At 39.3% G+C, this 16,213-nt stretch overlaps 1 protein-coding gene across 2 annotated transcripts in view; it reads right to left on the bottom strand.

Annotated features, from left to right (window-relative positions):
- Positions 1-16,213, bottom strand: part of TSPAN9 (tetraspanin 9) — a 171,715-nt gene that overhangs the window by 150,799 nt on the left and 4,703 nt on the right. For both annotated transcript variants that reach the window (XM_032678236.1, XM_032678235.1), the window contains exon 2: positions 10,350-10,394. The gene's annotated coding sequence lies outside the window, so the exon portion shown is untranslated. The remainder of the gene's footprint in view (positions 1-10,349; positions 10,395-16,213) is intronic.

The raw sequence follows: 16,213 nt of genomic DNA, 5'->3' as shown, positions 1-16,213 counted from the left end.
TGTCCCTTCCAACCTGAATGATTCTGCAAGTAACATCACCTTATAAACCTAAGCACAGGGAGTCTGGAGTATCATAGATTCAATGCCCTTTCTGATAGTAACATCATAAATATCAATATTTATTTATTGTTGGATGCATTTATAAATGCAGTTTTATAAAATGGTATTTGAAATGGCTTTAACATCTGACATATGCCTATACCAGGATTTCCTGTTCTACATGCAATGCACAAGGAGCACTAGCATATGTTTGTAGCATTGAGGAATGTTTGAGCTGCTCACCCACAGCTTATGTGCTTAGTTAGCAGCATTTGTTTCAAGAAAATTTAAAACAGTGTCCCTGCTCCCTCCGTATGCTTCCTTCAGTACAAACGTACTGATACGGGCACCAAGATGTACAAGGTCATATAGACGCAAACTTTTAATCAGGCTGGAAGAAAGTCTTGGGAAAGCTTCCATGACACAGATGGTTGCCCTTGGCCTGTGTTTCACCCCTATAGTGCCATTACCCTTACTGTAACTGCTCCATGAGAGCCATCATTAGCATGAAGACTGCCAGTTGTAGAGTAGTGTCAAGTATCTCATCACGGTAGTCAATGATGGGGCCCACATTTAATATCACTAATCTGGATCAAAGCTTCATGTCAATCACGAGTAAACTTGCTGACACAAACTCTGAGAGCAGCAATAACCCAGCAGGGCCAAACCAAATCACTGCCTAGAATGTAGAGTCTGATGTAATACTTGGCTTCGAGTTGCTCCCATGACTCTCAGTTACACATACAGTAACAGTCACCCACATTACACAGATACTTTTGTTCAGCAGTTTTGTGAAATCTGTCAAAAAATTCAATGCTGTTCACACCAGTATCAGCAGTAGGCATTACATCACAGTAAGCACATTGAATCTTTGAAGCACAATTAAATATTTAGTAAAAAAGACAAATACAGTTTTAAAGCAGAGAATTATGTTTATAAATATTTGATAGGAGTGTCAAAGTCTCTAAAGGAGACTTACAGACTTACAGAAGTTTCAAAATCACTTTGGTCAGCTACATACTTTCGTGGCAGTGCTGCTGCTTTAAGCACATTCTCAGCATGATAATACAATTCTGCTGCATGGGCATGCTCAGATACCACAACCAGCACATGTACTATCCTTTGGGAATCTCTGAGTTCATACAGCATCTAGTCTGACATCCATCCACTTTTACAAAACAACTCATCTAACCCAAAGGCAATTTCCCATCATCTTTGTTGACCATCCAACAGCTGTGGGCAGACTGATTCCCCAGGCGCCTGCAGCCTGTTTCCTTTCTCTCCTTTTCCTGACACTCCCTTAATATACTCTCATGACAGCAGTTACTGAAATGGGAGGAAAATGTCTCCATTTTTGCTGAATAATAAGCATGCCTCCAATCGAATATGACAACCTTCCTGTCACATGGTGATGCAGTCATGTTCTGTGTCCTTACACTACCAGAAGGTCACCAGTTCCCACGAACTTCCTGTTTGTGGGCACTGTGGTCAGATCAGAGCAGACACACCGTGATGCACAGTCTGTTCGTGTCTCACTTAAGAAAGTATTAGCTCAGTCTGGAAATGCCGAGTGCTATGGTCAAACAGGAAGGGACAAGAAAATCCTTAACTGAACTTAATGGCTGGAGAATAGACTTAAGAGTTGAAACCAGATATTTAACATCCTTCACCAGGTAGGATTTTCGTGTATTATACTTGGTATTCACTACCTAACTGTATCCCCAAACTGGTTTAAATGCCCTTAACTCACAGCCCTTGTGAGTCATCACCTTGATGATGGCTTCCACAATCTATAATGATGATACAAGGTATGACAGGAACCGCACAATTTGCTTTCATTGTTTTTCCCATCTCTGAGTTTCAGTGAACCTCCCCGTGTTTCTTTTAAGCATCTTGGGAGACTACCAAATTAAAAGATAGGACAGCATGTATAATAATACTATATATTTTCATTTTTAGGTATTTCATATGTTTGTTCTAATTGGGTATCCATGGACTTAGGATAATGCAAATAAAAGTGCCTAGAAGTGAATTATCAGATGTTATTTTGAAACAAGGGTACACAAACAGATCTGCAGCTTTCTGTAAATCGAGTGGAACAAAGAGTAGACAAAGTCACTGTGCTATTTTAACCTATACCAATGTTGAAGATTAGCTTTTTCTCTCTCTTTACACACCCTCCCTTAAAAAAAATATTCCACGCCCAAACTACTTTATTTCTTTCTATATTCATCTCATATTTTCTCATTCATCAAAGGTTAATCAGCCTCATTTAATATATTTCAAATTGGGAGCTCAGGATGCTTTAACAAACAGGAATTTGTCTGAGCTTGGCTGGATTCCCTCAACTGCACACTCATCCACCAGTTGTAGATGACTGGTACTAGCCAACTGTAAACCACTGTTCCTGAACAAGTAACAATTGTTAAAAAAAAATTAGAGTTTAGGCTATGTATTGTTCTGTGCTGCTATCAAAGGAAGCACTCGCATGAAAATACAAAAGCAGGAAACAGTAAAAAAGTGCATTCTGTGGCACCAGCTCTTTGCCAGCTTAAGTCTTCATTGCACAGTGTATCACACCAATAAATAAAAGGTGCACTGTGAGCAGCTTTAAAGCAAAAACAAACAACAAAAGAACCAAACAAAAATCAAACCAACCAAACAGCCACCTCCCTCAGCAAAAAAAAAAAAAAAAAAAAACAACAACCAGCAGACTGAAGACTAAAGCAGTAAACAATTGTGACAAGTAAAAAATCTTCACAAAGGTCAGTGTTGTCCCTGAGATTTTTATTTCAGCCATTAGCTTTGAAAGCCAGACATATACAAATGTCAGTAAATGCAAAGGGCAAAAATTAGTACTCTTATACAGCCATACTCACTGGCTTTCCAGAAATTATCCTTCTTTTTTTTAACTAAGTAACAAGATTATAATAATAAATTACAAGGAAGGTTTCCAGTCTACTGATTTACTTATTAAAAACTGCAAAATATCAATATTCAATTTACTCCTGGAATCCTCCTCCCATCTTGCATGTCCCTGGAATGACCCAAACAGCACTAAGTGTAATAGGTGTGGTCAGACGAAGACCACACTTGACACTTTTTCTGTGTGAGGCACCCAATGCAAAAATCAGCTCTTAGTACATCTTTACTTTCTAGCAGGTGAACAGAACTTAGAATCGCAAGCCACAAGAAAAATCCAAACAGGTTTAATAATACATATTTTAAGAAATGCCACTCACAATATTGTAAGTTGAAATTGTATAGTAACTTACAACATTGTAAGTTTGATGTTAATTGTAAAAAATTAACATCAAAACAGTGAAAAACCCATACATGTCACAAAACACAGCCTTCATTCATTTCTTCTTGACTGTTTCTATATTCTTTTTAATATGAACAAGACATGTAAGAAACAAGTAGGTAATGCTGTTAGAGAAGCACATAACACTTAAATTAGATACATAAACACTTTTTAGGGTAAACTTTTTAGGAGATCTCCAGAGACAATATAAACTAATTGTTAAGACTTCACATTTTTTAAGTATGCTTATAAAAAAGCAAATACATTTTAAAATCAAAACCCCTTTTAAAAAACGGTGGCTAAAACTACTTAGTTTTCTGTTTTCACCTTAAATAGCACAAATACTTTAAAATGTTTACAAAAATTATTATGACAATAATATATGCATCATGATATGAGTTCTACTGAGTAACTGATATTAGCATACTTATTTTCAGCAGCGTTACGTGACAAATCCATCATCCTTTAGCTTGTTTAGGCTGAGAACAATCCAAAATAACTCCAGTGTCAACACTGTGTGTAAACACTCATGTCAGAGACAGAGCCCCTTGCAAAGTCTGACTGTGCTTTAAGCTTACTTTCTTCCCAAATTCAACCTAATTTTTCTATGAGGATGAGTTTGTGCTTTCGTAACTGCTCCACACAAATCTGTGTTATCTGTCCTGCTCAGAGTAACAGGCATCAAATTCCATTTCTGTCCTTAGCCATGCATGGCTCACTCTCCATGCCCACAGCATCTCCTGTCATCCTTACCACCGCTAGCAATGTACAGTCAAGCCTGATTTAATGCGCTTCCCTGGAACAGAAGGCAAAAATAAACACAAGAAGGGAAACCAAATGCTAACAGCCCTGGGTTCAAATTTTATCCATCTTGCATAGCATCAAAGAGGCCACCTCAAAATGTTTACTGCTTTACCTCCTCTCAGTCCACGTGACAGGCTTTTGTCAGTTCGTGTGTCTTTCAGTTTCCATCTGACTTTATTGCCTGGCTTTGTTACTGAATAACTTATCAAACCCCAAAAAGGTTTTATCAACCCTCAATTCAATCAGATAATTGAATCGGGGAAGGTTCTGGGATTTGCTTGATGCAGACAACTTGGAAAAGAAGTTTCCTCATGAGTTACTTCAGGGAATGTCTGCATGAGCCTCTGAAACCCACTACTGAGGGCAAATTAGAGGAAATACAATAGGCTTTCCATCTCTCACATCCTGCACTCTATATAGCAATAGTGCATTTGTGCCATACTTTTTCCATTAATAATACTGCTTTGTGTTACCTGTTTGCAGATCTTGCACACTAAACCCTAGCTAACCGACTATTTGTTTCCTAACTCCCTTATTTTCCTTCTTAAACATTCCTGGAGTGATGACTTTAAAACAGGAAACATTACTAGGTCAATTAATCTCCATGTCAGCCTGAGGGCAATACAAAGGCAGGCAGTGAAGGAACTGGCAGGATGGCAAATATAAAGCAGCTGAGTAGCACAGTTTAGTCAAGAACAGCACAGGGCTGAGCACAAGCTAACAGACTCCCAGTACTGCCACTATAGGAACACACAAAGGAAGAGTGATTAATTAGCTTGATAAAAGGGAAAGAAAGAGGATTAACATCTACTCTTGATACCTACGTATATCCCCAACTTTTTTTTCAAAAGCACCAACCTGTCAGCCCAAGCAATGGGCTCAGAGATAGCCTTGGCAGTGACTTCTAAATCCATAACGATACAAAAAGTATCCAGTGTATCAGGAACACACTTCTGTGCCTCTGCTTGGGGGAAACTCACCTGCCCGAGGGGCACACAGCTGCCAGAAAATCTGCAGCAACTGAACCGAAGTGCCAAGAAACACATTCATTAGGAGCAATTTGATATTGGCTCTACAGAGGGCTGGAAAGTTTAATGTTTTTTCCTCACTGCCATCTCTAACCTCTGTGATACCACAAATGCTTCTGCTCAGTGACAGAAGTATCCCTTTTCAAATGATGGGGGGGAGATGAGTGCTACTAGCACGGAAAGTAGTGCAGCTCCTGAAATTCCCACCCACATGAAGCTACAGATTTCTCTCCTACACTGAAAGAGACCATTCAGGGATTACAAGAGCAATAATTTTATGCAAAAGAAGAAAAAGAAAGAACCCACTGACAATGAAAGTTTTGGTACTCTAGTTAGTTCACTTTCTTGGTTCCTTAGAACAAACACACCTGACCATCCACAGACTCTCTGAAGCTGAGCTCAGGCAGAAATTAATAGTTGGGTAAACAACTTAAATACAGCAGCCAATAATCAGAAATCAAAGTGGATTTGAATTTAGTATACAGAGAGCCTCTAGTAGAAAATGTTAAAGGTCTGATAGTAGAAAAAATGAAAACTACTGCTTTAAGAAATTGAATTTAGGTCACAGCTGCCCAATAGGCTATCATATGAACATATACACATTACTATTAAAAATGAGGGGTTTTAATTTCATCACGGAGTGCAGACATTATGCTGCATGCAACAAAACAGGTACCAAGGACCAGGTCAGACCAGAGAGACAGACTCCGCAATTGCTTTCAGAGGCTGCCATACTCAAGAACAGCTTTATGGAAAGCAGCTGCAGATCACAGCTCTGTGCGAGCTTGGTATCAAGCAATAGAGACAACAAGCCAAGGAAGAGCAGAAAATTGTGCTCCATCGGTGATCACATTCCTCCATGCCTTCTCTCATGTGATAAGCAAGTAAGAAACAGCCTCATCCTATCATTCATAAGAAGATTTGGTTACATGTCACTAAGGACTCAAGTGAAAATCTTTCTCTTTATTAAAATACTTTAATAAAAATCCACCTTTGGGAGAGGGCCACAAATCTGATATTCCAAGGGAGCAGAATAAGAAAACATGTTAATTAATGATGGGGACAAACATTCCAGGTTCAAGCAACCTGAGAAGAGCCAGCGATTAATTCAGCAGTATCTCTGGGACAAATAATTTTCCTTTCCCCGTAACTAATTTATCTTTTACCAGTAGGGCGCTCTCATATATGGGAATTTAAGTTTATGGCACATTAAAATTCAGCTATATCATATTACTTAGTAATTTACAGGACAGGATCATTTACAATTCTGCCTCAAGACCTCAGAATCCAGTTTAAAACAGAGATTCTGTTTTAAACAGAGACTCTGCGAACAAAATTACCCTGACCTGGCCAAAGGCCAACCCCAAGGCCACTGCAACTTTCTTTTCCTCAGGCTACCTTAGCACAATTTCTAAAAATGTTCCTGAAGACATGATCTAACGTTATCCATTTAATTGGACAAGTTTATACTTATGACAAAGAACAGAGACTGCTGCCAAGAAGTCATTCAAATCAGATACAAACAAGGTGTTGGTCCAACTGTGGGCACCCCAGCACGCTTCACACATTTTTACAAATATGCACCTTTGGCACAACGGGTCACCAAGTTATTTCTGTGACTGTAAGACAGCAAAATAAGTTAATGAAATTTCTTCTCATACTTCTCTTTTTCATCTTGCTTGTCTGATCTCATTTTGAATAAAACTTTACAGCTTGTATTTGTACAGTACTTCCCAGGCCCTCCTCTCTGCGCCTCACTCTGCTGGGTGCAGTATAGTGAACTTGGGAGCAATGACCCTGCTCACAGTCCAAAACAAAGTACACAAACGAAAAGCAGCCCTGCCCCAGTGAGGTGCCCAGGGTCACCCCAGAAGACTTCACAGTCCACCACATGGGTAAGGCATAGTGCCAACGACAATACCTTAAAAATTTAAAACTCATTATTTAATACACTGTGTATGTTAAAATGTCCATCTTATCTAGAGTGACTGCCTGCCAAAAACATACCATCACAAAGCATCTCACAAACTGAAGACCACCTCCACTACTCAATCTAGGCCTGAGTTCTCTACTGAGCAGTCTTCTACAATAGCTTTTGTCATACACTGTATTTAATTCTGAGTGATGAATAGCAGTATTTCACTAAACTTCAACACCACACACTAGCAAGGTATTTAATCACTTTATTTTAACAACAATTTATTGTTCAGTTTCTAGAAATTCAAGTCTGGCAAGCTTTTTAATATGACTGAGAATGTTTTACAGAAAGCAAAAAGCACATTTCCCGTTCTGTTCAGCATGCCTAAGTCCTATCTTCTTTGCAGAAATGGACAACTTTGAAAAGAAAATCCTTGAATTAATGTAAAAGAGTATCTGAAATCTAGTAGCTAACACTGATCAGCAAGGTAAAGAAAGTGAGGTAATTTCTAAAGCACCGTTAGAGATGGGATATTAATTTTTCAATCTGCTGTGAAACTGATTTCAGGAACATAATGGAAAGAGGAAACAATTGCATATTACCAACAATGCAAAAAAATGTTTGAAATATCCTATTTATCTTCCCTCTCTAAGGGATGTGGACTCTTTTGTACTCCTTGATGATGTGAATCACAGATCGGCATTCTGGGAATGAAGCCTATTCCCATTTACCAGTGTAATATGATCATTTAGCATAATTAACATATGATATTTCATTACTGCCATGGATTTGGACCAGATCTGAAATGTAAATATTTATCAAACTGTACATCCTAGTGCCCAGTGCTACACAATGGTGTAACTTAAGACACTCACTTGATTTGCTTTCTCTTCTGGGGACAGAGTTAAGGCTGCTGTGGGAATTCTCACTTTCATAACATAAGGCAGTTTAAACATTATAGATAATGTTACATTAATTTCTGCAGTATCAAATTTTAAAGGTGTGGAAACAAGATGAAAGAGCTCACAGTACAGCAATAATTTCAGGTGGCACAAGCATGAACAGAAATAAAACTCCTGGAACAAATAACAACCATTTCAATCTTCCCCAGCTATCTTTTCCCTAGTGTACTCCAACACCCAGCTTTCCCAGGACACAGGAATCAACAGAGCACCATTCTGTATGATTCAGAACATGGCACACATGCAAAAAGTAGTCAAAAAACTCATTGCAAGATGTAAATACACAGCAGCCTTAAGCAGAGACGTTTTATGACTAAGCCAAGACTCTTTATAACAATCTTAAATTCTACAGCATGAAATTTCATAGGTTCTTTATCTTACATACTAAAACATTGTGTCTCATCTACTACAAATACAGATGTTACCTGCATCGATGCCTAACACCCCCAACTATCTCTTCATTCTTTGTCTTGCCACAGAAATACCTGGAAGCTATTCATGTCTGTGCTGGTTTTGGCTGTGGTAGAATTAGTTTTCTTCACAGTGGCTGGTATGGGGCTATGTTTGGATTTGTGCTGAACGTAGGGTTGATAATACAGAGATGTTTTTGTTATTGCTGAGCAGGCCTTACACAGAGTCAAGGCCTTTTCTGCTTTTTGTGTGACCATGCTGGCGAGTTGGGGGTACATGGGAAACTGGGAGGAGACACGGCTGGGACAGGTGACCCAAACAGACCAAAGGGATATTCCATACCATATGGCATCGTGTTCAGTATACAAAGGGGGAGGAAGAAGGAGGAAAGCGGGGGACACTTGGAGTGATGGTGTTTGTCTTCCCAAAGCACCTTGATGGGGACTTGCTCTCCTGTAGATGGCTGAACTCCTGCCTGCCTATGGAAAGCAGTGAATTAATTCCTTGCTTTGCTTGCATGTGTGTCTTTTGTTTTCCCTATTAAACTGTATTTATCTCAACCCACAAATTTTCCAGCTTTTACCCTTCCAATTCTCTCTCCAGTCTTGCACGTGGGGGGGGTGAGTGAGCAGCTTGGCTGCTGACTGGGGTTAAACCACAGGCATGTCCAGTATCAAATGTATAGATTTTAAGCTAGTTGTATACCTCATATTAATGCATCTTATTATTAATTTTTCTCTTGGAAACACACAGATCCTACAAGTGAAATTTTCCACAGCAGTTAGACAAGAGAACTATTGCCTTGACACTGAAAGTGTCACACTGAAAAATCCCTCCCAGTATATTTCTCAGTTCTCCCTTCCATAAACAGTATCCCAAGGTTGATGCATCTTTGCCATGTGCCCAGGACAGAGCCACTGTGTGGCATCACCTGTAATGATGATTTACACAGGTGTAAAGGAAAGCTTCAGCATTCCTTTGTATTAGCCTCACCTAACATATTCCTACCTTTTTCAAATTGCAAGGAGATTCTTTTCCTTCACAGACCATAATCTTCTTTCATTCATCCCAAAATGTACAACAATAGATGTTCTTTGCCTGCAGTTGTCTTCACAAGTTTTACACAGCAGCACAGAAGTATGAAATAGTTCTTGTCAAGCCAAGTGCAAGAGTGGACTATTATCTCTCTGTTGCCATTACTGCTTGGACTTACCAACCTGCACTCCTTGCAGCCTTTGGCAGAACACATGACATTCAGCAGAGAGGTAGCTCACACTTTTTCTTTTCCTAAAGGAGCAAAACTTGCTTCTACTATGTCAGAAACATACTGAAAATTTACTTCTAGCCAAGGCTAAATCCCTTTAGAACACAGGGAATGTAAAAACACAAAGCAATGGGCCTGCAGCTGTACTAAGACAACTAACCCCAGGGTAGCAGTGGGTTCCTCCACGATAAGTCTATTTTTCCAACCTTTTATAGAATACGGTGTTAATAGAATTACCCTTGCACAAAAGGATAAAACTCAGATGGACTAATGAAAGTGCTATCAGTTTGAACCCTGTTTTGTTCTTCCCTGCTTCCTTTCCCAAAAAATGTCACTGGTAAGAAAGAGAGGAAGAAGAATATTTGCATATAATGAAGAGAATTACTGTCCTCCTCTGCTACACTTCCTTTGGTACTTAGAGCAGCATTTGGAGACAACCCCAACAACAACCATGTTAGTGTGGACTCTCTCAGCGCTTGTGGAAAGAAAATAACGGATTACAAGAAAGTTTCCTAAGGCCTTAGTGTTGGACCAACTCATCTACCCTTAATGTCAATGTGAGCAGTACGAAAGACAAGGTTGACTGACTCCAAGTATCCTTCACAGAGATCTTACTTACTTGAGGTAATTCGATGTACGCCAATGAAAAAGTCACAGATCAAACCTGGAGAGAAGAAGAACAAAATTAACTTTTTTGCCTTTTGAACCCATTTCCCACTACAAATGTAATTAGCTTAGGAGGACAAAACGGAGAGATTAAGGGAGGGGAAAAAAAAAGCAAACCCAAACAAAAATCAGGAAAAGGTATGTCAAATTCCACCTGCTTCTGAACAGAAGGAGTAAGTCTAAACACTGGTCTCCAGGGCATAATATACTGATTTCATCTGGACTTGAATTTAAATAATAGCAATTAGCAAAATATTAAAACAGATTTACAGAAACTAAAGGGAAAACAGAGACCATGGGGAAAAGCAAAAGTTGTGTGTCAATGAAGTCAGAAATACTAGTCAGAAAAATTCAGTGCTTCTACCCCTTTGAACTTAGATCCCCCACTATCACCACGACACCTGATGACCTGCCTACAGCAGAAAAAGCCAGAAATTAAGCAAGACCTTTCCTGATGAAACATCCTACACTAACCCCACTTTCTGACTGGTCTCACCTTTGCTTCCAGTAAAACAAAATGGAATGAAACTCACACAAATCCACACCATGTAAAAGCACCCCACCTTCTCCAATTCATACTGGAACTTTTAGGGCTGTAACAACACTACCCCAATGTCAGAAGGGTGCTACAAAAATAGCAAACTGACCAGAGTGAGACTAGGACTTCCTCCAGCCACATGGAGAAGACACAGAATAGTACCATTTCCAGTGTCTAAAAGCCTATCAAAATTATTGCAGCTGCATAGAAAAAAAAGTACAGACCGATCATTTAAAAAAGAATTGTGATTATTCACTAAACTCTGTCACCAGAAATGTTTCCATTATTCCACTGTTGTTGATTTTTAAATGAATGCTTTCCCTTGGCCTGCTTCACTGTACCAAGTAAGATAATGAAACACTGTTGCTGATTTCACAGTGTATTTACTTACCTGCTTGAGCACATGGACACCTAAAATAACATACAAATCAGCTCTATATACCTTCCTTAAAGGAAACTAATACTACATGAGCACTAGGCTCATCACTGATGTCAGGCTCTATGTCAAGCACACTCAGAAATCCAGTCAACCTAAACAGCTCCCAAAAGACAGAAGTGACAACAATTTCAGCCACTGAACTACTCATACAGAAGTCAAATGTTGCTCAGCAATAAATAAAAACTGGGAAAAAAAATTGAGAATTAAATAATCCAAGTTTCCCACAGTTCCACTCATAAATATTGGCTAGTTACTCAAACTGATGTCACACACAGTATGCTGTCAACCACATTTAGAGATGAACTTCATTTACCACTGATGTAAGACTGTTACAAACACAGCACGATCTGTAGCAAATGGTCTGAGAGAAGTACTTCAAGTCATGAAATCCAGCAGTCCTAGCCACATCAGAGATACACTGATTGGCTTGACAAAACCAGGTCTATGCAGGAAAATTAAGAAAGGAAAATTAAATACTTGCAAGAAAACCACTGGAGGAAAGAGGTCTTGCTGTTAACATTGACAACAAACTCAAAGAAACAAGAACCTTCTGACAGACCAGAACCAGTGAAATGAAAATTCACAGGCAGATGAACGGAAGAGCTCAGTTCATGCCCCCCCAAGACTCAGCACAGGCCTCAGGTAGGTACAAGGTTGTTGCACTGAATGATGCTGTATGGAACAGCCACTCTGCACATCCTTCAGAAATTTGCATCTTTCACCATGGTGTCTACATGAGTAGGGAACTGTACTCAGCAGCCAGGCAACCTCTCTAATTCACAGTTCACAGCTGAGGGAAGTAAGGAGACAGGTCTACCTTTCAAAGCATAAGTCCTGCAATATGAGAGCTAGCAAAACCCAGAAGAAAACGCAGATCTTTTCTCCTCTAGAAAGCTCAGTGATCGGTAGACACATCTCCTGATAACTGTTAGGTACATCACCACACTTCATCCTCTAAAATAAAGCATGCTTGTCTTTCAGTTCCTCAAAACATGCCCCAAGGGTGAGAAAAGTCTGTTTGCTTGGATGTCTTGGACTAATGTTATCAGCACCAGGTAAATACCTACTTTGGCTGCCATTGACAGTTTCGAGTTTGCTATGGGGATATTCTATTTCTGAAGTATGGGATGGATGGATTTTATCAACAAAATTAAAACCTACATGTCTGACTACTTTCAGATCTTTGAAACAGAAATTGCACTGTCTAGTGATCCCAGTAGAAACAGTCTGATAGTAATATTTTACTAACTTAAGAAGAACACTGAGCACAGAACATAACCTCTCAGTGACTCTTGAATTAAGAGGGACACATTAGCACCTTCAAAACAGACAAGAGCCTTAAGAAAATTTTGAGAAATCACTTTCAGATTTTAAAAACAGATTAAATAAATACTATTTGCTAAAGCAGGAAGAAAGGTGGGGATTCCTACATGAAGCAATATTTCTCTTTAAAGAGCTCTTTAAAAAGCAGTTCAGAAAAACAGCTACGTATCTAAATTACTTGGACCTGTTTTGTTTCCCTTGCTGTAGTTTAATGTAGAAACAGCAAGGAAGAAATGGACTAAAGACAGCAAAACAGAATCTATGGTTCTCTTACCATAGAATGAACTTTCTCAGCTCTTCAAAGAGGAATTGATAGAGAACAGAATAAGGAGGAAGAATTGAAAATAGAGACTACATAGCTGGGAAAATCAAAGTACAATGAGACATGAGCAGGATTTTCTGCTTTCATAAAAGAAATTAAGATGCAATAGGGACTTCTTTGAACTCCCTGGAGAGTAGGAAACGAAAGGTGAATTTTTCAGGGAAAACTGACTGCTTTCAAAGACATGTCTTCAGAAATTATCTTAAGAGAAACAGAATGAAAAGGGGAGAGTTCCTTGTTTAAGTTTTGGGGGATGCTTTGTGGTGACTATTCATCAGGGAACAGTGGGACAACATAGAGCTTGGAAAACTGAAAGGCACACAGATAAATTTACACTGGTGTGGGAACTTAAGACACTGCCTGTTTTCATTTCCTCCTCCTGGTTTTCCCTAGAAGATCCCCTCTCTGCTTCACAGTCCTTTTCACTTTGCCTCCTGTATAACTGAAATACAGAACACATCCAAAAAGCTCCTCTTCACAATAAAGTTTCTTCCTCTACAAATAGTCATATTCCTCTATGGATCACTGGTCCCAACAAGTACTTTTACCATGGCCACCTTATCCTAATCTATGACCATATTCACCCAAAATACTGTCCTGAGTCTTCCCTGTTACCCTCCTGAAATAGGAGAAGTTTCAGAGTGTAGGATTTATTCCATCTTCCATCCTGAGTGGGTGTGAGGGGAATATATTGGAAATTTTCCCAGAGCTGCAGCTCTTCCCTCTTGCTCTTCATCTTTGATGGCATCAAATAGCTCAGTAATAGGTGTCAACACTCCCCATATCTGCCTCTGCTGCTGTCCACAGTGTCCCAGGTGCTATGAATGCAAAGTCTTGCCTGTCCTGCTATTTCTCCATTGCTGGGAAACAGATCAGCAAGAGCCTTTTTAACACTCAGAGCCACTGTTACTTGGCAAAACTTTGTGAGACAGCACAGCAGCACTGGAGAGATCCAAATGCTCTGCTGTATGAAAGAGAATAACTTTATTTATATTTGGAAGGTTTCCTGTACAGGCTTTTAAGCCAGCCATTTAGGTTTTCATTTTACAAGGAGACATGCTCCCATCTGCATGTTAGTACAGGTCTCTTCTATTGCCAGAACCATTATCCCATTCCCCTAATGGTATTTTGTCCACATGTATATAAATATATATAAACAATACTGTGCAGACTGTCCTCCAGTGGAAACTACACACTAGACGTTCTCAGAACGTTGCTTTCTATCCTTCACAACTTCAGCTGCACTTTCTTCAGACAAAGTCAAGTAACAACCCTCATTCACATATGGTTACAGTCTTAAAATAAAACAGAATGCAAAGGTGATTTTGGGATAAGTATATATTTAAGAAATCAGGGAACTATCTAAAATAAAACTAGTTGAATACTACCTTACACTCAACTGTATGCAGAGTTATGGGCAAAAACCAGAAATAGACACAGAGAAAGGAAAATATGCTTTCAAAAGCATTCTTGAATTATTTAACCTTTAGAAATGTACAAATCAAAATAGAAAGTCTCCTTGCCTGTGCTTAACATGAGTTTTGAGTATGGCTGCAATCACCATAAAAAGTGTTTGTCAGCATACTGCCATAAGGCACTTGAACAGACAGCACTGACCACCCAATTGCACAAGACAAGGAACTTGGGTTAGTAACACTGAGTACGCAGTGCTGTCTCTCAGGCTTTGCTCCTCTGTATCCATATTCATTTGAAAATTAGTAATGATTACCTAGAGCTTATAGAGAAGAGTTCAGCCCATGAATAGAGCTAAACCTACCATCCAGCTCTGTCACAACATTTTCTTTTCTATGAGTTCTCTGCACCAGTGCCTAAAGCCAGAATTCCTTCAACTTCAAGTCTTGCCTCCCTCAATCCTGCAGGTCAAATTAATTTCATTAGGAGTAAATTTGAAGGACACCAAATACAGGAAAGTTCACAGAGCCCTCTGTTCTCTATGATTTGCATTGATCCCTGTTCCCTAGGACAGAGTCTCAAAATTTTGAGCTAAGACTCCTTCAGACTTGCTGGGTGTGCCATTTCAGCATTCTGTTCAGTGTACCACCTCATCCTTCCTTTTTAGCCCTTCCTCCCATGGGAGGGGTCCAGACTTCCTCTCCCTTAGCCTACAGCCTTCTCAAGGTTCCTGCCTTCCCACCCACTCCTCCCTGAGCTCCTTCTCCAGTCTAATCCTGCCTCCTCCCCGCACATGCCACATATGGCTAACGCAGCTTTTGTGGTCCTATGCCTGCATGAGGTTGATATACTCCATCATATCCTTATTTTGAGTTTACACAGACCAGCCCAAAGCAATTGTAAATCAGTGAAGACTGCCCACAGCAAAGACAGCTCTACTTGAGCAATATCAGTGTAGAAGCTAAAGCTCAGTCATACAATTCAGGTGATTCTAGAGACATACAGTGACTCGGCCTCAAAAATGTAACCGGCTTTTCACTAGTTAATGCAGTTTGTTTCCTCTTCTGCATTTGTAACAGGGATCATGGAAATAAACACCCTAGCTATTAGTCACTTCCACCTTCAGAAATATCAGGCATTAGAACAGCATGACAGTGTTTGCATTAGAAAGGAGAAACTCTGACAGCAAAAGGGAAAAGTGTTTTCAAAAGAAATTTTAATAAGAAATTTTAATAAGAATTTTAATTAGAAAAGTTTTCCTGTTATACTTTTTGAAACAAGGATTAATGCAAACTTCAAATCTTTTAAATTTATGTTGCTACTTCAGTATAACCATAATATTACAATATCATATTCACATCACTGCAAAGAAATGCTAAGCTTAATTAATACCTTTGTTCACTTAAAGGCTTATTGGAGCATATTTTTATAATTTAATCTGCCTCATCTGCCTGGAGCTATCCCTAGAACCTGCCTGTCTGTTTTATAATCTTGATTTTAAAAACTTTTCAACAATAGAACTTTTTCACCCGTCCTCAACAGGCAATCTAACAGCCTAATACAACTCACTGGCATCAAAACGCAGCTCATCACTTACTGGGGATCCCACATTTCCTATCTGTTCTTTTTTTCGTGTGAAGCACAGTCAGATGCCTCCTTTTCTACTGTGCTTGCGAGCAAGCCAAAAGCAGCTGGGTTCTGCCCAAAGATCATGCCTTATTCTACAAACTCTAGCCCTCAAGACTGGCATTGACAGCAATGAATGCAAGTGCTTGGAATATC

This window comes from Chiroxiphia lanceolata, chromosome 2 (assembly GCF_009829145.1).
Source record: "Chiroxiphia lanceolata isolate bChiLan1 chromosome 2, bChiLan1.pri, whole genome shotgun sequence".
NCBI classification, from domain to species: Eukaryota; Metazoa; Chordata; class Aves; order Passeriformes; family Pipridae; genus Chiroxiphia; species Chiroxiphia lanceolata.
Note: the sequence above shows the minus strand (reverse complement) of the source record. Positions and strands in the feature narration are given on the sequence as shown.